This window comes from Suncus etruscus, chromosome 6 (genome assembly GCF_024139225.1).
Source record: "Suncus etruscus isolate mSunEtr1 chromosome 6, mSunEtr1.pri.cur, whole genome shotgun sequence".
Lineage (NCBI taxonomy): Eukaryota > Metazoa > Chordata > Mammalia > Eulipotyphla > Soricidae > Suncus > Suncus etruscus.
In genome coordinates, this window is record NC_064853.1 from 136196786 (window position 1) to 136221274 (window position 24489).

The 24489-nt window shown below is 40.0% G+C and overlaps 1 protein-coding gene and 1 non-coding gene across 2 annotated transcripts in view; one reads left to right on the top strand and one right to left on the bottom strand.

Annotated features, from left to right (window-relative positions):
* Window positions 1-24489, top strand: part of EPB41L4A (erythrocyte membrane protein band 4.1 like 4A) — a 294094-nt gene that overhangs the window by 51856 nt on the left and 217749 nt on the right. The window lies entirely within an intron of this gene.
* LOC126013044 (U6 spliceosomal RNA) lies at window positions 22935-23040 on the bottom strand. Its single transcript, XR_007497380.1, has one exon. It is a non-coding gene; the product is annotated as a U6 spliceosomal RNA (small nuclear RNA).

Here is a 24489-nt window from a genome sequence, read left to right on the forward strand (position 1 = left end):
CACTCCATGACATTGAGACTAAAGTCATCTTTAAGGAGGAAACAGCACTCTCCAAACAAGTGGAAGCAGAGATAAACAGATGGGACTATATTAAGCTGAGAAGCTTCCACACTTCAAAGGAAATAGTGACAAGGATATAAAGGCCACCCACAGAATGGGAGAAATTATTCACTCAATACCCATCAAATAAGGGGCTAATATCTAAGATATACAAGGTACTGACAGAACTTAACAAAAAAATTATCTAACCCTAACAAAAAATGGGGAGAAGAAATGAACAGACACTTTCTCAAAGAAGAAATACAAATGGCCAAAAGGCACATGAAAAAATGCTCCACATCACTAATCATCAGGGAGATGCAAATCAAAACAACAATGAGGTACCATCTCACACCACAGAGACTGGTACATATCACAAAGAACAAGAACAATCAGTGCTGGAGGGGTGCTTATCTCTCCAGCCCCACAAATAAATTTCATGTATTTTCAAAAATTGAATGCTTATACTTTTATCTGCTGGTAATTAAAAAAATAATAGCATATTTGTCTTCCTGGATACACTGCACTACTGATTTTGTTGATTATTCAATGAAGGATCAGTTGGGGAACCTGGATAAAGCCAAGCATGATTCCAGAACCTTAGTCCTTAATAATAATAAGCCCTAAAATAATAGTGGTGGTATTGATGATAGTATGGCAATGGGCATCCTTAGACTGAATTATGTAGTTGCTATATTTTAGGAACTTAAATAAATTGAATCATGCCATTCTCATATTGTACATGAATTATTCCCACCATCTGTATTTACTGTCAGATGGCTTCCTCAAAGTCAAACACTCGTTGAGTTTCAAATGAAGATTCATACCCAAAGTCTGAGCTACTAAGATTCATTGTCATATTACTTTATATTCTAGGATGAGAACAGTTCACTCTGGCTGCCTCTTAGAACCGGAAATGTTTGAAATTACGAAGTTATATTTTTAAAGTACTTTTTTAGTGCTGTTTGAAGAAGGAAAGCAATGAATACTTGAAAGCACTTGTGAATCCCTACAGTACAAGATGGCAAGGAAGTTATTTACTTTCTGTAAAGTCAACTCTAGTATTCCCAGATTTTATTTGCTTTCTATATGTCAGTTCTTTCAAAATGATATATATTCCTAAGCCATGTTCTGAATATTTTAGTTAAAATTGCTTGAAGTGCTGCAAAAATAGTATGGGAGTGCTTGCCTTCCATGCAACTACCCTGGTTCTATTCCTGAGCACCTCTAGGAGTGATCTCTGATCATAGCCTGCTGTGATCCCAGAACCAACAATAACAACAATACATTCATTTGTATGTTACTGAATTTTTTAGGAAAACTTATTTTTTTGTTTGTTTTGTTTTGGGGGGGGGCACACACTGTGATGCTCAGGGGTTACTCCTGGCTATGCACTCAAAATCGCTCCTGGCTTGAGGGACCAAATGGGATGCTGGGGGATTGAACTGCTGTCCATCCTGTGTCAGCCACATGCAAGGCAAATACCCTACCGCTGCACCAGCCCCTTAGGAAAACTTTTTAGGAATTATTCTGTCCAAAGTACATTTTACTTATCTGGATGATGAGACATTTTGTTTTCCCTGATAAGATTGGTTGTAGAGGGACTGGAGTGGTGGTGTGGAACGGTAAGGCATCTATCTGCCTTGCCTGCACTAGACTAGAATGGACCGTCGTTTGATCACCCAGCTTCCCATATGATCCCCCAAGCCAGGAAAAGTAACTCCTGAGTGTCACTGGGTGTGGCCCCTCCCCCAAAAAATTGGTTGTAGAAATGTGCTCAGAAGCATGATGAATATATCAGAAGCATAGTAGATATTTCTCAGAAAGCCAGGGGTTTCTATATGTATGGCGATTTCCTCACATGTGTGGGAATTTACTAACTGGAAGTGCAGGCACATTCAAGTCTTTGTGTGTCTCTTCACTCAACCACCTCTTTGGATGTGATCATACTTTCTCAACCCAGGTAGCCCTGGAGTCTGGCTCTCTCCCACTGCCTGCTCTGCTGCTGCAGCCCAACCTAAGAAGATAACACCTCCAGAAAGCGTTTTCACATTTCTTTCATTTGTACTGGCTTATGTTCCTGCATAACACAGCACTGATGAAAAGGCTTGGAAAATGTGCCTGGTGCTATTATAAATCCATAAAAATCACTGCCAGCCCACCCACTCAGCATTGTTTGGCATCTTATGCATATTCTGCCTGGATGGACTGAGTATAGTTTCTATAAATATGTGGGATTAATGCTTTTAAAAAAATGTACCAGGAAAGACCAGTGACTAGATAAGGTGTACTTTATATGTTCACCACTCAGTGATTCAAGAGGGGGAGAAAGAAGAAAAAGCCACGAAGAGAAAAAGAGGGAAGTTGGGGAACCACTGGAACAGCGGCCTCGTGTTCTTTGCTCAGGAGCTGTAATGACACAATCTTCAATAAAATACATTGCTTCAATTGTAGCATCTCTTTAAAAATTTTTTTAGCGATTTTTTTTTTTTTTGGATTTTGGGCCACACCCGGTGACGCTCAGGGTTCACTCCTGGCTATGTGCTCAGAAGTTGCTCCTGGCTTGGGGGACCAGATGGGATGCCGGGGATCAAACCGAGGTCTGTTCTGGGTTAGCCGCCCACAAGGCAGTCGCCCTTTTTAGCCCCAATTTTTAACAATCTTTAGGTGTCTCCTAAGAATATATTTCTCTGCTTTATAACTAATTGCAAATAATGTATGCACTCTTTAATGATTTGGGTCCATTATATGTTATAAGCTGATTTGTTTTTAAGGGCTAAAGATAAGTATAGGGTATAAGATGCATGCCTTCTTGTATGTTGTTGACCTTGGTTTAATTCCTGGCATCACCTGATCTCTCAGCATTATTTGGTGTAAACTTGGAGGTCCTGGATGTCACCAAGATAGCCTGACACTGGACACCCTAAACAGTACTGTACTGTATCTTGAGTCCTTACACTGAGCTGCTATCTCCTCATCATTTACACAGTTAGAAGAAATTGTCTTGTTTTACTGTTATACTGTCTTTACATAAACTAAGATTATTAACATTTAGACTTAAAAATATAGACCTCTATCTTTAGAAAGTCCTATTTTCAAGGACTTGAATTAAGGTGAACTATATGGTTTACAAATCTAAATTTTTTGTTTGTTTGTTGGATCTGAGCCATCAACAGGGATGTATAATGGTCTACTTGCCTGTTCATTTGTGAGGTTGTGAAATGGGTATTAGGAATCCTTTTGTTGTGATATTTCAGTTAGCAGCCAAAACCTTAGCTTTTAAAACATCTTGTGATGCCTACTATTGAAGGAATCTGGAAGAGCTCCCAAATCTGAGAGTATGTGAACATACACTTACACTGATGAAGTGTGTTTTTATAAGTACAGTCCTTAAAGAGCTGCTCTGAGGTGGCTGGCAAGCAGCTTTTACTTATTTTCAGCAAAGGAGATAAAGGCATTGTGATTTAGGGCAGGGAAATTAAATTTGGGTATTAGATTACTTGGCAAAGATTGGCTTAATTACAATATATTGGGTATCCTGGGTAACTAGTTCAGGGGATATAGCAATGGTCTAAAATTCCATCTCCCCAGAAAGCTGATGATCTGATTTAGGAGACCATGGATGTAAACAGAGCACAGATTTAACACAAAAAACAAAGAAACAGACAAAAAAATCCATAGTAAATGTTAAGAAAGATAAAGTAGGGGCCGGCGTGGTGGCACTAGAGGTAAGGTGCCTGCCTTGCCTGCACTAGCCTAGGACGGACCTAGGTTTGATCCCCTGGCATCCCAGATGGTCCCCCAAGCCAGGCGCGATTTCTGAGCATCCCTGGGTGTGACCCAAAACCCCAAAAAAAGAAAGATAAAGTAAAGGAATGGGATGAGGATGATGGGATTGATACTGTAGAGTAGTGCTTGGAGAAGTCCTTCCAGATAAGGTAACATTTAGACAAGCCTGAATATAAAAAAGGGAGCAAACTGTGACTAATCCCTGTAGAGTGGTCAGTAGGTTTAAGAGCCCTTTGGTGCCTTTAAGTAGAGATTTATTTATGAGCAGTCTGAAAGACTTTATTGGGGATGAATGAATGTTTTCAGTTTGCTGTTTAAATGCGATATTTTTCTAGTGTGCTTATATAGGAGTAATATAACATTTCAGTGAACGCAAAATTCACACCACAAAACAGACCTGGCAAAAATTTTAATGTAGGTAGATCAGATCTACTAAAAGTAAAAGATAAAATAAAGGTACTATATAAAAATCTTAAAGATTGATGGTTGTGTTCTTCATAACAGTGATAATGATTTTTATTTTTCTATTATTTAATCTTGATGTGTGAGAATTAAATACGTTTTTTAAAAAAAGATATAAATATAAGACTTACCAGTGATGTATTTTTATTCAACATTTTTATTTAAGCAATGTGATTTACAAAACAATTAATGTTAGGCTTGATATTTAAAAATTCCAGCACCACACTCTCCACCAGACTGTCCATCTCCTTCAACTATTGTCCCACTGTCCTTCTCTACTGCACTATTCTCCCTTATGGCAGTCTTCCTACTGGAAACCAGATCTCAGTTTCTATCTGCTTTAAGCATCTCTCTCAAGCCTACCAATTTTCTTTATATTCCACATATGAGAGAAATCGTTTTGTGTCTGTCCCTCTCTTGCTGACTACACTCAGCATGATGTTCTCCAGATCCATTTATGTAGCTGCAAAAACTGCATGATTTTATCTTTTCTTATGACCAAGCACTATTCCATGGTATATATGAGCCATAGTTGATTTTTTTTTTTTTTGGTGGTGGTGGCGGGTGGGGTGGGGTGGGGGGGTAGGGGTGGTTGGGCCACCTGGCTTTGTGCTCAGGAATCACTCCTGGCAGGCTCAGGGGACCACATAGGATGCTGGAGAGTGAACCTGGATTGGCCATATGCAAGACAAACATCCTGCCCACTATGCTATTGCTGTGGCCTGACTCAATCATAGGTTCTTGGACACTCTGACTGTTGCCATATCTTGGCTTTTTTGAATAGTGCTGCAGGGAACATAGGAGTACAAAGGTATTCTGTAATTGTTTTTTTTTTTTTTATTTTATTTTTTATTTGTTTTTTGGGTCACACCCGACAGTGCTCAGGGGGTTACTCCTGGCTGTCTGCTCAGAAATAGCTCCTGGCAGGCACGGGGGACCATATGGGACACCGGGATTCGAACCAACCACCTTTGGTCCTGGATCGGCTGCTTGCAAGGCAAACGCCGCTGTGCTATCTCTCCGGGCCCGGTATTCTGTAATTGAATTGTCTCCCCCACAGACTGCCATAGAAACATGAATCATGTAGATTACAGTCACAATTGTTTTTCTTTTTGAACTTGATTTATCAAGCTTCAAATATACTACTCTTTTCCTAATTTTTATTTTAACACTGTGATTCACCAAGTTGTTTTGAATACAATTGTTTTAGGTATTAAATATTTAAACACCCACTCCCACTACCGGTGTGACTTTCCATTCACCAATGTCTCTGTTCTCCCAACCACTATAATATCTTGCCTCCACATAGGCACAAATTTACTTCAGATTGTTTTTGCAACACAAAGGCAAATGGAATGATCAAAACTTAGATCAACAGGTGTCAATTTTTAATACTATTTTCTTTCCATGGTGTGAATTTACTGGGCAGTAGTCGGTGCTGTTTGAGCCCTCTGTGGTACTGTTTCTGCTTATTGTGTTTGGAAGATTTCTATGTAACTTCATCATCAATTTTTCTGTGTACTACTAGGCTGACCGCATGCACCTTCTCCATTGTGTTATCTCTCCAGATCCCAGTTCTGTTTCTTTAAATTTGCCATTGAAAAGCTATCGTTTTCCTTGAAGAATTCTTGTTTTTGCAGTGGTTGCCTGCATACTCTCTGCGTATTTGCATGATCTAACTTTAGTTTATTCTTTTGCATGTGGCTGACTGTGATTTGATCTCTGACCTGACACCCATTATAATCCCCTGAGCAGAGCCAGGAATAAGCCCTGAACACTGCTGATGTGTCCCAAAAGCAAAATCAAAAGAATAATAAAAGAATAATAAAGAAAATAACAAAATTGGACTAATGAAGACTTGAGAAAAGTGATTGCTATAAAAGGTAATGAATTAGAGAATCTCAATTAAATACAAGAAAGCAGATTCAAGTTATTAAGAAATAGTTACATAAGAGCTCAGTTGCCAGAGCCTCATCTTCTTCCTAATTGGCTCTACAAGTCCCCCAAGCACCGCTGGGAGTGACCTCTGAGCACAGAGCTGTTTGAGAGTAGTCTCCAAATAGAAGTAAATTAAAGACAACAAAAAAGAGTTAAATAGCTCAAGAAGATTTCTACCAAAGAGATTAATGATTTTAAGAAAACTCCAAAAGAGCTGGGTATATAGACCACATTTGGTGTAGCAGGGAAATAATACGTAGATCAAATCTTATAGAGGAAAGCTAAAGAAGTTTAAGATAAAATCACAGTATTGGCTTCATGGAAGAGAAGAGAAGAGATAAAAACATTAAAGAAGTATATGAGAAATATCATAACTCCATTAGTAGGGTAAACAGAGTTATTCAGAAGGGGACAAGAGAAAGGGAGCAGAGAAACTATTTATATAAATAATCATGGGGACCTGAGTAATTGCACTCTACATAGGGGTCTTGCTAGTCACCTTTAGACATACCGCTGTTACGTTAAAACGATCAAAACTAAGTGATAAGGGAAAAATATTGAAGGATGCTAAGGAAAAGGAAGGTCTTTCATAGTCCACTCTGTTAGGCATGCCTCAGACTTCTCTGCAGAAACACTATAGATTAGAACACAGTGGTATGACATAGTCATACTACTAAATAACAAAAACAGCTAACTTTACCCTTATAACTACGATAGAGAAAACAAGACATTTCTAGGGAAGCAAAAGCTAATAGAGTTTACCAACAGACCTCCCCTATAGGAAATGTTGGAAAGAGTACTACATGAAAAAAGAAACAAAAGACCATAAAATCTTGAATAAGAGGATAAATAGTATTATGGTAATAGGATCAACAACAAAGTGATGTGGTCAACAAAAGATAAAAGGTGGAAGAAAGGGATGTTCCATCCTTGTGAAACCCAAATATCCAAAATAATTATAAATAACTCTCAAAGTATATAATGGTAGTAATACAGTAACTGTAGAGGATTTCAATATACTATTTAGAGCAGTCTTTCCCAAAGTTTAGAGCACTACCTACTCCTCCCTTGAGGAACACTGAAAGAATGGAGGATATGTAATTGATGGATTCCTTAAAGAAAGTTGATTTTCAGGTGGAACAAAGAAATTATTTTTTCAGAAAAGAAAGCGGTAGAAAAACTAATTTTGGGAAACTTTGACATAAATCGACAGGACATCTAGTCAAAACATTAAAAAGTAAATAGCAGTAGCATTAGGTGAAGAAACAAAAAATGGACATAATATATATTTTTATATACATAAAACTTCCATCTAAAATAAATGAATATATTCTTCTCAACTGCACATGGAACATTCTTAAAAATAGAACATCTGCTGAAACATACAAGAAATTTTAATATGTGAAAACTGAAATCATTTCAAGCATGTTTTCTAAACAAAGAGTTGAAAATCAGTAACTAGAAGGTAGCTATAAGTGCTGCACAGCTGGATACTTAAGCAGTGTGTTTATAAATAATTCTTGAATAAAAAAGAAACGAAAGGAGAAAGTAAAGCTGAGCAACATAAAAAGACAAGATATGATACATATCCTATGATAGGATACATCAAAGAAGAAATTGTTTTTTAATTTATTTTATTTAAAGAGCATATGTCAAATAGTTAACATAGTTGATTGTAATGCACTTTTTTTAGATAAGTGAGAGCAGAATTATAAAAGAATAGGAAGGAAAAGGAAAGGAAGAAGAGATAAAGAGAAGTACAGTGACAAGCAAATTTCTGAGAAGTATTGTATCTCCAATGAGATTATTGAGTTATTGTCAGAATGTTTAATAAGTTCTTGTTGCTAGTTGACTGTTCTATTACTTCATTTGTTTCTTCAAGGGACTTCAGCTACACATTGGTGTTTACATCGTCATGTTCCAATGGAGATGATAATATTAAAAAAAAAAAAGAACTTGTCCAGCTATGCCTTCCAGGAATTCTGAGCACTATTGGTGACACTGCAGTTTTTGTGGAGTATGTTTTTTAGTGTGCTGCTAGGACTTCTGGAAGTAGGAGAAGGTGGAAGTGGGGTAAGGGGCGGGTGCCCACAGTCATTCCCAAAAGTCCTGGTGTTATCAGCCCAAATGCTGGTATACCTGGACTTTTGGTAAGATGGTATCTCTGCAGAGGGGTGGTGAAGCAGTTACATAGACAAAATGGCAATTACAAGTGATGGGAAGTGGAACAGGCGTGGCTTTGACAGGGCAGGGACTTGGCCCAATCTCTTCTCCTGAGATTGCCAGCTTTCAGCTGCTTGGCCAGTGTACCCATGATTTTTCACCATTTGGTTTATATCCCTTTTGAGAATAGAGTAAATCTATGGAACTGGCCAAATACAGACATGACGACAGCATTTGTGGTGTCAGCAAAGAAGAAAATTTAAGAGGAAAAGAATTCTCTATACGTATCAATAAAGAAGAAAACTCAAATAAAATAACTTTAATCTGTAAATAACTGGAAAAGGAGAGGCAGCCAAGTCACTAGAAATAAATAAGAGAATAATAAATATTAGAGTAGATGAAAACCAAAATAATGACAGAAAAATCAATGAAATCAAGAGGTATATTTTTAAAGGATCAGTATAATTTATAAATACCTTACTAGACTTATAAAGAAGAAAAGGGAAAAAGAAAATCCTGATAAAAGAATTGGAAACAAAAGAGGTGAATTTACAACTTATACTTAAAAAATAATATTAGATGAAGCCTAAGTAGTAGTATAGTGGGTATAGTAGGTGTATAGTGGTATGGTAGTATAGTGGGTAGGTTGCTTTTCTTGCACACTCAAGTTCAATCTGTGTTGAACTGGGGTTCAAAACCTGGTATCCCATATGATTCCCCATTACCGCCAGGAGTAATTCCTGAGTGCAAAGCCGGAAGTAAGCCCTGAGCATTTCTAGCTGTGTCCCAAAGACAACCCCCTACCAAAGAACCCAACAATAAAAACCAACCAAACAAACAAAAAGTATAATCAGACTGCTGTCTCATGCCACCAACTAAAAATAAATGAAAAAATTAAAAGAAAGTTATTCAAGTTTCTAAGACTGAGTGAGTAGGAATAAATATAAAACTTGAATAGACTAATCACAAATGCAGAAATTGGAGCAGCAATTGAAAGTTTCCCTAAGAACAAAAGCCCAGGAGTTTGGGATAATTGCTAGGGAGCTTTTCAAGGTGGAGTGGAGCAGCTTTGGAATGCTTGTGATCTGGAATCATTAACATCTGATCATGCATTTGTATGAGTAGTGTATTGTCAGTATTGTCAGATGCATGAGCTTTGAGTGACTGAGGGTTGAATCTTGGCTTAATGGCTTCTTGGCTGTGTGACTTTGAGAAACTAGTCTCTCTCTGTCTCCTAGTTTTTCCTCTCTGAGAAATAGATTATAGGAGTTTTAGTTTCAAAGGGTTGTTGAGGGATGACCTGATATGCTCTCTGTGTGGCATACTTTACCTTGAGGCCATTATGATCAATGATAGGAGTAATGGAAAATCAGAGAAAAGACCAAGATTGTAAAACAGGGCAAGCAGCAGATCAACAAGCAAGAGCGAGCTGTTTGGGAGGAAGATAGGCCGGTGAATTCCAAGGCAAGGGACAGTGCTGAAAAATGGAGGTCTTACATGTTTGCTTCCAAGTCCCATTTAGAAATAAGACTTGGGAAAGAACTCACTGCCTCTGGTGGTTTCTCTATAGTCTTCACTATAGAAGGGAGAAGGGGGAAATAGGAAGAGACTAGCGTACTTTGTGTACAGAGCTTTGTTTCTTAATACTCAAAGCACTTCAGTAGGGGTAGTTTTATTAACAGTATGCATTTTTTTTGTATTTTGAAGTGTGTGCATTTCTTTTTTTCTTCTTTTTGAGTGTTTTGGTGACATTCAGAGGTGTTCAGATCTGAAACCCAATTACAAACAAGTTTTGTAATTATGGTGCTTAAATAAAGAAATTACAGTTATTAAAAAAGAAGAACTGACTTCTGGCTCTGTGTTGTAGGATTATTATTGGTGAGGCTTGAAGGACCATATGGGATATTGAGGATTGAATCCAGGTTGGCTGTTTGCAAGAAAAGTGCCATTCCAGCTATATTATTAATCTGTCCCATTATATAGTATTAGTAGTATTTTTATTTTTGCTTTAGGGCCACTCTCAGCAATGATCTGGGGTTATTCTTGGCTCCCCACTCGGGAATCACTCCTAGGAGTGCTAGGGAGCCGTATGGCATGCTGGGGATTGAATCCAGATTGGCTGCATGCAAAACAAATACCCTTGTCACTGTACTACCTCTCTGGCCCCATCATGATGTATTTTTAAGGTAGGAAATATTGAACTCTGAGATGTTGCTTGTAACATCTGATGTTAAGCACCCTCAGAACTATTAGAGCCAGGGTTTGAACCCTGCCCTGATGCAGAACTGCTCTTTGTGGACCACCAAGAACACATTTGAGGACTGCTAGTGTGGTTTTCCTCACTCCATGATGGAACTTCCCAATCCCCAGACCCACCAGCATCTCTGCACTTACTTCTCTATTCCATTCGCACTGGCTTCCTCTCTCATTCTTTGTTCATAGAAAAGATGGTTTCTAAGTGCCAGCTACATACTAGGCAATGCACAGATATGTTTAAAGATGAACTGTGAACCGTCACTGCTCAGCATTTTCAAACAGGTAGCAAAATGTGAAGCCTCAGGTAGAAGGACTTTAGGCTTTGTGCTATTTAGGCCTTTGTGTAAATTTTTGCCCTCTGCCATAGACCATTTGAAGCAATATTTTCACTGTGTATTCCAGTAGGCAGCAGGCTATATTGGATCCAAGCACCTGAGTTTGTCACCTTTGTTCAAGAAAATGATGCAGGCCGCTGCACAAAAAAATGTGTATGTTTCGAGAAAGAAAGTTAAACACAGAGGGAAATGAGGAGTGAGTGAATGATTGTGTGTGTAGGTGTGTAGGTGTGTGTGTGTGTGTACGCGCGCGTGCACGTGTGTACACTGTTGCTTATGGGAACAGAGATTCTTTGTATCATAGGTTGACAGAGAAAAGCCCACTGAAGAAAATGGACAAACCACTATGTGGCATGTGTTGGATATTCCAGGGTGGGTCACTCTCAGCACACCACCCTAGCATGTCTGTGGTTGAACTTGTGTTGGGGAGCAGTGTGGATGTGTCGTGGGCAGGCTGGTTGCAGACAAGAGAGGGGCTATGTGTGGGTCAACAGAGGTGTGGAAAATGACATCTGCTGGGGAAATGCTAGAGAGAGAATGTGAGCAAGAAAAGTGAGGCTTTGATATAGAACTTTTGTTTATCCATGGGCAGATATTTAAAGAGAAGTGGCAATGTGGGGGGGGGGGAATGGGAATATAGGTGATGGTGAGGGGAGGGATCTAGATCTCTTTTGAGACTGTAAATAGATCAGAACTCTATAAACTTGGCTCAGCAGTCTCCTCTTGGTCCTCCACCATCCTACGCTTTCCTGTACTAGAGTTTTTGTTCCAGCAATTACTTCCTCTTGAATACCTGCTCACAATGACCTTTCTTTGCCCATAAGGATTTGGGGTTTCTTCTTTGAGATTCCTGTTGGAACATGTGCGTTAGTGAACAGTCCACTTTCACCTCCCAGTTGTCAAAACACCAGTTTACTAGTCCTTCTTCTTCTTCCCTCCCTCCCTCCCTCCCTCCCTCCCTCCCTCCCTCCCTCCCTCCCTCCCTCCCTCCCTCCCTCCCTCCCTTCCTTCCTTCCTTCCTTCCTTCCTTCCTTCCTTCCTTCCTTCCTTCCTTCCTTCCTTCCTTCCTCCCTCCCTCCCTCCCTCCCTCTCCTTCCTTCCTCCTTCCCTCCCTCCCTTTCTCCCTCCCTCCTTTCCTCTCTCCCTCCCTCCTTTCCCTGTCCCCCTTCCCCCTTTGCTCCCTCTCTTCCTCCCTTCCTCCCTCCCTCCTATTCTTCCTCCTTTCTCTCCCTCCACTGACTCTGCACTCAGGAATCACTTCTTGTGGGTTTGAATGACCATATGGGTTCTTGGAGGTTGGATCTTGTTTGGCCATATGTAAAGCAAGCACTTTTGCCACTGTATTATTGCTCAGGACCCTATTCTCATTATTTTCTTACCAATTTATGGCCTTTGTAGATGACAAACTGTATTCTGATGCCTCTGGAACACATTGCAGTCATACTCCTGCCTTCATCACCCTGCCTAGCTTTTGGCTTCATATTTTTAGGGTGACCTTTTATCTCAACTTCATTCCAGGTAGCTCATATTTTTCTTAAAGTTGTTTGTTTTTATTTTTTGCTGGTCTCTTTCCAACCAAAATTTAATATTTGCTTTGTCCCTTGAGATGTGTGCTGGATCAAGTGGTATCTTTATGTTTTTTCTTTTTCCTTTTCTTAAATTCCTTGTGGATCATACACCACAGACTTGGAGTTGACCTGAAGTGGATGCTGAGTAAGTTGTCTATTTGCAGGAGAAATGAACCCCATTGAGTGTGAACAGGGAGGAATTCAATGGGATCCTTCTGACTAATCAGAAGTCCTGGCAGACAGCTGGTTCAGTGGAAAGAACAAGAGTGACATGTGACTCGGAAAGAGTGACCTCAAATCTGATGTCATGTCTGTCAGACAGAGGAAAGATATTGCCCTGAACTGTGAATGGAGGAGAGTGAGGAGAAAGAGGATCAGAGGAAGCCTGACACACTCTATCCTTATGGTCCTGCTCTGCATTTCTTAGGCTGAGGGCCCATAGCACCCCACCTCTTAGCATCCTGGACTGATGTCCTTTAGTCCAACTGTGCATGTGTTTGTTGAATATCATCAGTAGTCCCTCTCCTGGGTTTTTCTTTTGAAAAGGTATTGTTTTTTTAAATATCTTTATTTAAACATCTTGATTACAAATAGGATTGTGATTAGGTTTCAGTCATGTAAAGAACACCCACCTTCACCAGTGCAACATTCCCACCACCAATGTCCCAAATCTCCCTCCATCCCACCCCACCCCCACCTGTACTCCAGCAGGCTTTCCAGTTCCCTCATTTATTCACATGGTTATGGTAGTTCTCAGTGTAATTACTTCTATAACTGCACTCACCACTCTTTGTGGTGAGCTTCATGAAGTGAGCTGGAAGTTCCAGCCCTCCTCTCATTGTCTCTGAGGATTGTTGCAAAAATGACTTTTATTTTTCTTAAAACCCATAGATGAGTGAGACTATTCTGCATCTCTCTCTCTCTCTGACTTATTTCACTCAGCATGATAGATTCCATGTACATACATGTATAGGAAAATTTCATGACTTCATCTCTCCTGACGGCTGCATAATTATCCATTGTGTATATGTACCACAGTTTCTTTAGACATTCATCAGATGAACGGCATCTTGGTTGTTTCCAGAGTCTGGCTATTGTGAATAGTGCTGCAATACATATAAGTGTGAGGAAGGGGTTTTTGTATTGTATTCTTGTGTTCCTTGGGTACATCCCTAGGAGTGGAATAGCTGGGTTGAATGGAAGCTCAATTTCCAATTTTTGGAGAAATCTCCATATCGCTTTCCACAGAGGTTGGACTAGACGGCATTCCCACCAGCAGTGGATAAGAGTTCCTTTCTCTCCACATCCCCGCCAGCACTGATTGTTCTTATTCTTTGTGATGTGTGCCAATCTCTGTGGTGTGAGATGGTATTTGATCGTTGTTTTGATTTGCATCTCCCTGATGATTAGTGATGAGGAGCATTTTTTCATGTACTTTATGGCCATTTGAATTTCTTTTTTATCAAAGTGTCTGCTCATTTCTTCTCTCCATTTTTTGATGGGATTAGATGTTTTTTTCTTGTAAAGTTCTGTCAGTGCCCTGTATATTTTGGATATTAGCCCCTTATCTGATGGGTATTGGGTGAACAATTTCTTCCACACGGTGGGTGGCTCTTGTATTCTGGGCACTATTTTTTTTTTTTTGAGGTGAAGAAACTTCTCAGCTTAATGTATTCCCATCTGTTTATCTCTGTTTCCACTTGTTTGAAAAGTACAGTTTCCTACCTGAAGATGCCTTTAGTCTCAATGCCATGGAGTGTTTTACCTACGTGTTGTTCTATATACTGTATGGTATCAGATCTGATATCAAGGTCTTTAATCTATTTGGATTTTAGCTTCATACATGATGTTAACTGGGGGTCTATGTTTGCTTTTTTGCAAGTGGCTAACCAGTTCTGCCAGCACCACTTGTTGAAGAGGTTTTTCCTGCTCCACTTAGGATTTCTTACTCCTTTGTCAAAAATTAGGTGCTTGTATGTCTAGGGAACATTCTCTGAGAACTCAAGCCTATTTCACTGATCTGAGGGTCTGTTTTTATTCCAATACCATGCTGCTTTGATAACTATTGCTTTGTAGTACAGTTTGAAGTTGGGGAAAGTAATGCCTCCCATATTCCTTTTCCCTAGGAGTGCTTTAGCTATTCGAGGGTGTTTATTGTTCCAGATGAACTTCCTAAGTGTTTGATCCACTTCTTTGAAGAATGTCACATGTATTTTTAAGGGGATCGCATTAAATTTGTATAATGCTTTGGGGAGTATTGCCATTTTAATGATGTTAATCCTTCCAAACCATGAGCAGGGTATGTCCATTTCCGTGTGTCTTCTCTTATTTCTTGGAGCTGGACTTTGTAGTTTTCTTTGTATAGGTCCTTCACGTCTTCGGTCAAGTTGATTCCAAGATATTTGAGTTTGCATGGCACTAGTGTGAATCTCTTCCCTATCATTATTGGTGTATAAAAAGGCCATTGATTTCTGTGTGTTAATTTTGTAGCCTGCCACCTTGCTATATGAATCTATTGTTTCTAGAAGCTTTTTGGTAGAGTCTTTAGGGTTTTCTAAGTAGAGTATTATGTCATCTGCAAACAGTGAGAGCTTGACTTCTTCCTTTCCTATCTGGATTCCCTTGTTATCTTTTTCTTGCCTGATTGCTATAGCAAGTACTTCCAGTACTATGTTGAAGAGGAGTGGTGAGAGCGGACAGCCTCGTCTTGTACCAGAATTTAGAGGAAAGGCTTTTAGTTTTTCTCCATTGAAGATAATATTTGCCATTGGCTTGTGGTAGATGGCTTCAACTAGATTGAGAAAGGCTCCTTTCATTCCCATTTTGCTGAGAGTTTTGATCAAGAATGGGTGTTGGGGCTTCTTGAAGGATCTCTCCTTCTTGGGAGCCGGGAGTCTAGAAGGAGGAGGTTTGGCAGGCCCCCGTCATGCCGGAGGCCTGCTTGACCAGGCCTAGTGGGGGTGCGGGACTTGGGTAACCCCAGCACCCCTCTACCGCCTTGCTCCAGATCTCCAGGGCTTCCCCAGGCCACATGCCTGGGCAAGCTGGTGAGTTGGGTCCCTTGGTGGAGCTTGAAGGTACCCTAGGTCTTCCCCCATTATCCATGCAGCTCCTTAGGGAGGGTCTGGGTGGGGCTCTGAACTTCTGGCCTCCCGGCTTCTTGAAGGATCTCTCCTTCCTGGGAGCCGGGAGTCTAGCAGGAGGAGGTTTGGCAGGCCCCCGCCATGCCGGAGGCCTGCTTGACCAGGCCTAGTGGGGGTGCGGGACTTGGATAACCCCAGCACCCCTCTACCACCTTGCTCCAGATCTCCAGGGCTTCCCCAAGCCACATGCCTGGGCAAGCCGGTGAGTTGGGTCCCTTGGTGGAGCTTGAAGGTGTACCCTAGGCCTTCCCCCATTATCCATGCAGCTCCTTAGGGAGGGTCTGGGTGGGGCTCTGAACTTCTGGCCTCCCAGTTTCTTGAAGTCACTGGTAATCTCTGCCCAGTCTACATTTTCAAAATCGCTCGGGGGCTATCGTCCCCTCGCGCACAAGAAACATTATTAGTACTCTCACAGGAAACATTAATAGTACTCACTATCATTGAATTATGTTTTTATGTATGCAGAATGTCCACTTTGTACTCTGCTCTTTTGCATACCCCTTCATAAGTTCATATTTCTCTTTAACTTCTTTAACTCTTATCATCATTACTCCTCATTTACCCTTTCTACCTTAAGTACTGTTGAGTCCTAAGTCACAGACCAAAGTGGTTCCCTGGAGTTAACACCCACCCAACTATTTTAAAAGGCATAAAAAAGACACATATCTTTTTAACATTTTATGGGTGTTTTCTTTGATGGCTATAAACTTTTGCTGAATACTTTATTATACAGTGATGATTCCCCCCCCCCCCCCCATGGTTTTTATCTTCTCTTTGTGAACTCCTCAATATGGATTTTGGTGTGAAAGAATCCCTCAGTTTAATACTTATGTTTGAATCAAGTCATGTGTCTTGTTGGAAATGTTCTTACGCCCCCATATATCTGATAGCACCATGTGGCTTTATTTCTTGTTTGCATAGGCACACTAAAATGGGAAAATACTATACATACTAATAAGTTCTTATCTAATAGAAATGGGAACACACAAATCTTGTAGTGCAATGAGACCTTACACCCTGAACATTGACATAAAGACCTGGCACAGGCCTCAGAATTATGGGCATTCTCCATTTACCCCTTGATCTACAGAAGACATTTACAAAACATCCAAGGTTGTATATAACATCACCCGGAGGCATTCCTGTACCAGGGTAGACCCTACAGCTGCTCTGACATCGATCTACTCAAAAGAGACTTCCCTTAACACCGAGAAGACAACAAGAACAATGACCTGCTTACTGGACAGGGCTTGCTGTATTGCCCCTTAATGGTGAGGTTTGTCTATATCATCATCCTCTACCACGGAAGACCCTACCACTGCTCAGACATCGTCCTGCTCAAAAGAGACTTCCCTTAACACTGAGAAGACTTAATAACAACAACCTGCTTACAGGACAGGGCTTCCTCCATTGCCCTTTCATGGTGAGGTGAAACGAAAAGGCACTCCACATCATGACTTCAATGTAGGATATGCAGATTCCAGAATCTTTAATACAGAAACATGATACCAACAACAGAGACTGTGTGATAAGTGTGTTGGCGCTACGGACAATGTCTTGGTTCGAAGGATAACTTGCCTGAAGCCTAGAGCTGGTCTTATGCCAGGAAACTTCAGGGGTAGGATCTCTTTGTATTTAGGCCAAGGTTATTCCTTTCCATGCCTCTCATATTTTGGTGGGCCTATGCAAACAACAATTGCCACTCTAACACCGTTTTTACTGTGCTCCTTTGACTCTAATCCTTAAAACGCACCCACTTAAAATTTGAGGTTAACTTAAGCTAATATGCATGTACATGAAAATGTAAAAAAATACTATGCCTCTAATGTTTAAGGAGTTACGTAAGTTTGATGGCTTTAGATTGCCTTGTGTGCTGTTAAGAAATATTATAATGTGCTACAATCTGGGGACTTGAGGGACAAAGTAATTGCACATGGATTCTGTTTTATTTATCTTATCTTTCTTTGGCTGAAAGTTCAAAGTTAAGATATCAGCAAGGGGACTTCTTCTGATAATTATGTTATGGGTGATTGTCCTTCCACTGTAACTTTACCTTATCCTCTTTTTTTGCATCTTTTGTTCTCATAATTCAAAATAAAAAATTAATAAAAAAAAGAATTAAAAATTAAAAAAAAAAAGAATGGGTGTTGTACCTTATCAAATGCTTTCTCTGCATCTATTGACATGATCATGTGAATTTTATTTTTCTTTTTGTTGATGTTATGTATTATGTTGATAAATTTATGGATGTTAAACCATCCTTGCATTCCTGGGATGAAACCTACTTGGTCATAGTAAAAGATCGCCTTTTTTTTTTTTTTTTTTTTTTTTGGTTTTTGGGCCACACCAGGGTTACTCCTGGCTGACTGCTCAGAAATAGCTCTCTCCGGGCCCGAAAGATCTTGGTGATGCATTGGATCCTATTTGCCAGGATTTTGTTGAAGATCTTTGCATCTACATTCATCATTGATATTGGTCTGTAATTTTCTTTTTTTGGCAGCATCTCTGTCTGGTTTTGGTATCAAGGTGATGTTGGCATCATAAAAGTTGGTTGGGAGTGTTCTCGTTTTTCAATTTCATGGAAGAGCCCAGCTAGGATTGGCAGTAGCTCCTCTTGAAAGGTTTGAAAAAATTCATTAGTAAATCCATCTGGGCCTGGGCTTTTCTTTTTAGGCAGACGTTTGATTACAGTTTCAATTTCCTCCATAGTGATGGGGTTGTTTATATATGCTACATCCTCCTTACTTAACCGTGGAATGTTATAAGTGTCCAAGAATTTATCCATTTTTCTAGGTTTTCATGTTTAGTAGCATAAAGTTTCTCAAAGTAGTCTCTGATTATCCTTTGGATTTCTGCAATATCTGTTGTGATCTCCCCCTTTTCATTTCCAATACGGGTTATCAGGTTTCTCTCTCTCTCTCTCTCTCTCTCTCTCTCTCTCTCTCTCTCTCTCTCTCTCTCTCTCTCTCTCTCAATTTTGCCAATGGTCTATCAATCTTGTTTATTTTTTCAAAGAACCACCTTTTGATTTTGTTGATCTTTCGGATTGTTTTTTGGTTTTCCACTTCATTGAGTTCTGCTTTCAGCTTTGTTATTTCCTTCTGTCTCCCTATTTTTGGTTCCTTTTGTTGGTCATTTTCTAATTTTTTTTGTTTTGTTTTGTTTTTTGGGTCACACCCGGCGGTGCTCAGGGGTTACTCCTGGCTGTCTGCTCAGAAATAGCTCCTGGCAGGCACGGGGGACTATATGGGACACCGGGATTCGAACCAACCACCTTTGGTCCTGGATCGGCTGCTTGCAAGGCAAACACCGCTGTGCTATCTCTCCGGGCCCCATTTTCTAATTTTATGAGCTGTGTCATTAAGTTATTCAGGTATGCCCCTTCTCTTTCCTGATGTGTACTTGCATCTCGGACCCACTGGTTGTTCAGTAGCTGGCTGTTTAATTTCTTTGTAGTTCATATCTAATTTCAGAGCCTTATGGCCAGCAAAGCTAGCCTGCAAGATTTCTATCCTCTTGATTTTATGAAGGTATGTTTTATGTGTCAGCATGTGGTCTATCCTGGAGAATGACCCACGTACATTGGAGAAGAATGTGTATCCAGGTTTTTTGGGGTGGAGTGTCCTATATATATCTACATGTCCTCTTTCGTCCATTAGTCTTTTCAGGGCTAATATGTTTTTGTTGGTTTCAGTCTGGTTGACCTATCAAGTGTTGACAGGGCCGTGTTGAGGTCTCCCACAATTAATGTGTTGTTATTGATGTCTTCTTTCAGATTTGTCAGTAATTGTATTAGATAATTTGCTGGTCTCTCATTGGGTGCATATATGTTTAATAGTCTGATTTATTGCTGTTGCACATATCCCTTGATTAGTACGTAGTGTCCATCTTTGTCCCTTACAACTTTTTTGAGTATAAAGTTGGTGTCATCAGATATTAATATGGCCGCCCCAGCTTTTTTAAGGGTGCTGTTTGCTTGGATGATTTTCCTCCAGCCTTTGATTTTGAGTCTATGTTTGTTCTGATTATTCAGGTGTGTTTCTTGTAGGCAGCAGAAGGTTGGATTCATCTTTTTGACCCATTTTGCCACTCTGTGTCTTTTAATTGGTGAATTTAGTTCATTGACACTGAGGGAGATGTTTGTCATAGGATTTTATATCATCTTTGTAGATAAGTTTGCTGTGTTTGTTGGTCTCTCTTGTCTTAGAGTAGACCTGTCAGTTTTTCCTTTAAGGCTGGTTTTTCATCTGTGAAGTTTCTGATCATTTGCTTATTCATGAAGCAATGTATCCTTCCTTCAAATCTGAACGTGAGTCGGGCTGGTGGCAGTATTCTTGGTGAGGTTCCATTTCATTCAGTCTTGTCACAATATCCCACCACTGTCTTCTGGCCTTGAGCGTTTCTTGTGACATGTCTGCTGTGAGTCTTAAGGATGCTCCTTGAATGTAATTTCCCTTTTTGATCTTGTTGCTTTCAGTATTTTATCTCTATCTGTGGGATTTGTCATTGTAACATGGATGTGTCTTGGAGTGTTTTTCTTTGGGTCTCTTTTAGCTGGTACTCTTCGGGCATGCAGGATTTGATTGCATGTAGTGTTTAACTCTGGGAGTATCTCTTTGATGATGTCTTTGACAGTTGATTTTTCCTGGGGATCTCCTACCTGGGTCTCTGGGACTCCAATGATTCTCATGTTGTTTCTGTTGAGTTTATCAAAGACTTCTATTTTCATCTGTTCACATTTCATACTGTTTCCATTGCCTGATCGCTTGCCTTAAGGTTCTTTTCCAATTTCTTCTGCTCTGTTGAGTTTTTCTGCATCTCATCTTCCAGCACGTTGATTTTGTCCTCAGCTGCTGTTTAACCTGTTGGAGAGGCTATCCACTGAGTTCTTCACTTGAGCTACCATGATTTTCAGATCTGTTATTTCAGTTTGGAGTTTTCTGATTTCTGTCTTTGTGTTATGTTCAAATCGATCTATGCTTTCTTTGAGTTCTACAAACATCTTCCATATTTCTATTCTAAGCTCCTTATCTGAGAGATTAATCAGATGGTTGGAATTTTTTGGGTCATCCGAGCTATTGTCTCCATTCTCTGCATGGTGTTTGCCTGTGAGGTTTCCCCATTGTCAAGCTTGTACTGTGATTTTTTTCTGCATGTTGTGGTGGGGTTTATTGGTGAGAAAAAGTGTGCGGCCGCAACCCGCTCTTCTAGGGTCTCTAGGTGACAGTTTTTGGGGGTTTGCTTCCCTGGACTCTGAGGAGAGCTTCAAGAATTCAGGAAAGACAGAGAGGCACAGGACAGAGTTTACTTCAGGTCCTCAGGCTCCTCAGAAGAAGCACAGCATGGTGGAGTCTATGCAGGTAGAGCATTCAGCACTCTGCCTGGCAACCCCCACAACCAGCCAGTTCTTATTCACTCACTCCCTAACTGGGCAGCTTCAGAATGCAGTTTTTTGGGACTTCACTTCCCAGGGCTTGAGGACAGTTTCAAGAATTCAGGAAAGGCAGAGAAGCACAGGACAGAGTTCCCTTCAGGTCCTCAGGGTCCTCAGAAGAAGCACAGCAGCCTTCTCCTGGGGTTTAATGTCACAACCATTCTCCTTCCGTCCAAGGCTCTACAGTTTCCATGGGTACTGGCTGTGTGCCTCCTTAATTGGCTGCCAGGAGCACCGAATACACTTTCTCCCATTCTCACTACCCCCTTCTTGACATCTACAGAATTTTGTAAAAATTTCTCATAGGAAAATAATTAGGCGGTTCTTGAAGGAACAGGGAGTACTGCCTAAGAAGTAAGACCTGCTTAGGATGTAGGTTCTTCCTCAGACGCTGGTTCTGGAGCCCTTGAAATGACCCCTTGACTTCAAAGTGATGGTGGGAAAATAAGTCCTGCAGTTTGGTAGCTGCTGGTCAGCAAGTGGCAATCAGGGACTTTGAGATTCCTTACCCCGGAGACTCTAATATGGATAAGAACTTCGACTCACAATTAAATATCGATACTTAACTACTCTCTGCTCCCAAATCTCATTGAGAAATGTTCACATGGTGGGTCGGAAGTTCTATTAAAATTTTTAGTTTTAGTTTTTGGGTCATACCTGGTGATGCTCAAGGGTTACTCCTGGTTCTCCATGCAGGAATCACCCTGGTGGGACTTTGGGGGACCATATGGGGTGCTGGTTAAGTATGTGCATAGCAAGCACCTTACCTGCTTTGCTATCTTTCCTATCTCAGGGCCCTATATGTTACGTGTGAGACAGCTTTGATTATACTGTGGAGTCACAGCTGCCTGTTGGTTGCTCACAATAAAGGAATTGTTTATTTGACAATTGAAAAATAACCTACTTTGTCCAAATAGGCATTGCATTTCAGTGAGGGAATTCACATTTTACTGCATTTGATCACCATTTTACAATTCTATAGTGGTTATTCCTCAGTAGTTTACTGCTTGTGGATAAGGAATAAGTTAAACAGTCAATGTTCTTTCTTGCTTTTATATCTGTATAACCAAAAAAAAAAATCAACGTGTGGGGCCGGAGAGATTGCACAGTGGTGGGGGTTTGCCTTAAATGCAGTCAACCTGGAGGGACCCTATTTGATTCCTCAATCCCCTATGATCCTCCAGCCTGCCAGGGGTGAGTTCTGAGTGCAGAGCCAGGAGTAACCGCTGAGCATCGCTGGATGTGGTCCAACAACCAACCAACCAATCAATCAATCAATAAATGACGTTTAAAAAATTAAAAAAATTCAATGTGTCATGAAATAATTTTCTATTCAATCAAGACATCTCAGTGTACCTGACAGAATAGAATTGCCCCCTATAAACTTTTTAGAAATTTTTTTCTCTTACCACAAACATCCAAACACTATAGAGTCATAATGCAAAAAGTTCTTAAAGTCACGTTCTAACTCCTATCAGTTACTGGAGAATATTCCACTTTGCATTTTTCAAAAAAATTTGTTTCTAAATTTAGGCACTGTGATTTACAATATAGCTCTCCAGGCTTACAATATTCAACTTCAATTTTACCATCAGTGTTAGTATCCTCTTCCAGAGGTTTCCTCCCACTTCCCATTCCTCTTAACAAAATCTGTAAAAATTATTATAGTGTCCAAGATTCTCACTCAATGCCCTTGTGCATTGCCAGTTCACTACATTATTTCTCTTTATACCTATTTATGGTAATTCTCAGTAATGTAACTCAGGGCAAAGGTTTGCCATCATTTTTTGGTAGACAAATTCTTTATAAAAATATGGAATGCTTCATGAATTTGCATGTCATCCTTGCGCAGGGGCCATGCTAATCTTCTCTGTATGTTCCAATTTTAGTATATGTGCTGCCGAAGTGAGCATGGTTTGCCATCATTTGATAGCTCTAGTTCCCTTGTCTTCTTGTTCTGTATTAAAGGAGTAAGATTACCTAGGATTTTTCCTTCTTCCGATGACTTACTTCCCTGAACCTGATACCTTCCAGTTCTATCCAATGTTGTAGTAAACATCCCTAATTTTATAGCTGCATACTGTTACATGGTGTATCTGTTTCAGAAATTTTATCCATTCACCTGTTGTTATTTGACATTGGTTTTGTTTGTTTGTTTTTGATCCACACCTGGCAGCACTCAGGGGTTATTCCTGGCTCTGGGCTCAGAAATTGCTCCTGGCAGGCACAGGGGACTGACTATATGGGATGCTGGGATTCGAATCACCATTGGTCCTGAGTTGGCCACTTGCAAGCGAAATGCCCTACTGCGTTGCTATCTCTCTGGCCCCATTGTTTGACATTTGGGTTGTTTCCATATTCTACCAAGGATTATACCCATAACTGCTATAAATAGGTGTACCTTATTTTTTAAATCAGTTTTTAAAATTTGGTGAGGATGGTAGGGTAAGATACTGAGGAGTAGAATTGCTGGATCATATGGGAACACCAGTCTTATAAAACTGAGGAATCTACCTAGAGAGTCATAGGATATTCTCGCCAACAGTGAATGATGTTTCCATTTTCATTGCATATCCTCTAATACTGATTATTTTCAGTTTTTTTTATATATGCCACTCTTACTGGATGAGATGCTATTTAATTTATTTTTGTTTTCATTTCTCAGATCACAAGTGAGCAACACTTTCATATACCTATTGGCAGTCCATATGCTCTCTTAATGAAAGTGTCCATTCATCTCTTTGGCCCATTTTAAAAATGGGATTATTAGTTTTTATGTTGCTGAGCTTTATGAGTTCGTTATACAGTTGAGATATTAACCTTTATCTTAGGTGCAGAAATTTTCTCCCAGACAGTAGGACATCTTTTTATTTTAGCCTGAATTTCTTTTGTCATCTAGAAAACCTTTTAATTTAATTTAATGTAGTTGTCACATGAATTCTTTTTTACATTTGCCTATGAAATAAAGTCATCTTTATTTATTTAAATTTATTTATTCATTTTTACTTAAATAAAATGCATCACATAGTTGACATAAATGATAATCATACACATTTTTTGGGGCCACACCCATTTGATGCTCAGGAGTTACTCCTGGCTAAGCGCTCAGAAATCGCCCCTGGCTTGGGGGGACCATATGGGACGCCGGGGGATCAAACCGCGGTCCTTCCTTGGCTTGCACTTGCAAGGCAGACACCTTACCTCTAGCGCCACCTCACCGGCCCCATCATACACATTTTTTAGTATAAGTGAAAACAGCGTTATTGAAAAATATAGAAAAAAAATAAGAGAAGAAAAGAAAGAAGAAAAAGAATAGCAAGCATATTTGCGAAAATTATTGTACCTCCAAAAAGTCATTAATA